Source organism: Pteropus alecto, unplaced genomic scaffold (assembly GCF_000325575.1).
Source record: "Pteropus alecto unplaced genomic scaffold, ASM32557v1 scaffold7, whole genome shotgun sequence".
Classification (NCBI taxonomy): domain Eukaryota; kingdom Metazoa; phylum Chordata; class Mammalia; order Chiroptera; family Pteropodidae; genus Pteropus; species Pteropus alecto.
In genome coordinates this window covers 52,516,954-52,517,889 of record NW_006494614.1, presented here as the reverse complement: position 1 = coordinate 52,517,889, position 936 = coordinate 52,516,954, and the positions used below count along the sequence as shown (strand labels likewise).

The 936-nt window shown below is 39.9% G+C and overlaps 1 pseudogene; it reads right to left on the bottom strand.

The window, feature by feature from the left end:
- Positions 1–477: 477 nt before the first annotated feature.
- On the bottom strand, positions 478–593 carry LOC112474821 (annotated as a pseudogene).
- Between the last annotated feature and the right edge of the window lie 343 nt (positions 594–936).

Sequence of the window (936 nt, the reverse complement as noted above, 5' to 3'; positions counted from 1 at the left end):
TTTATAGTGAGAGTGTGTCTCAGCCTTTCCTGTCCATTTTGATTTGGGTATTTTCTCATTTGCTTAATGTGTAAGAGTTGCTCAGCTAGTTCCTGGATTTCTTTCACAGGGAATTTCTGCATGTGTAGCTGTATATTCAATGTGTCTGTGGTGGGAGAGGAGTTCAGGAGTACCCTATGTCACCATCTTGCTTGACCTCTTGGAAATCCTGCAGATTTTTTAAACTAAAAAAAAAAAAAAGGGCAAGGACTCTGGAGGAAAGATATTTGTGCATTTTGACTGAAGGATGAAGTGGGGGGTGTGTGTATATGTGTGTGGAAGGGGAAGGTGATGGGTATGTATAAAAACCTTCCTTTTTTAATTCTGAGAGTTATTGTGATGATAAAAATGGGTTTACAGTACTTTGGAAACTTTTTTCTTTTTTTTTTAATGGGATTTTATTTTATTATTATTTTATTATTGTTTTACTATTATTTATGCCTACAGCACCTGGTCTTCCTAGGTGGTCTCCCATCCAAGTACTAACCAGGCCTGACCCTACTTAGCTTCTGAGATCAAACATCAGGCTTGTTCAGGGTAGCATGGCCGTAGACCATGGACCATGGCTCTACTGGGGCGTGAACCCAGGATCTTCTGCGTGTAAAGCAGACGTGCTAACCACTACACTATGGAACCACATCCTTTTTTTTTTTTTTTAATGGTGACATTGGTTAACGAAATCCAGTAAGTTCAGCTGTACAATTTCACAGTAAGGCATATATATCTTTACACTGTGTGTTCACCTCCCATAGTGGAAACTTTTAAGTGCTATAGAAATGTAGTTGCTGTTAGTACCTAGAGCAATATAATACAGGCTCTTAGAGATGGTACCACATTGGGCCCAGCCCCATGATTTTCTCCTCTAACTCCTACAAGCTTGGCTTCCTCTGCACTGTC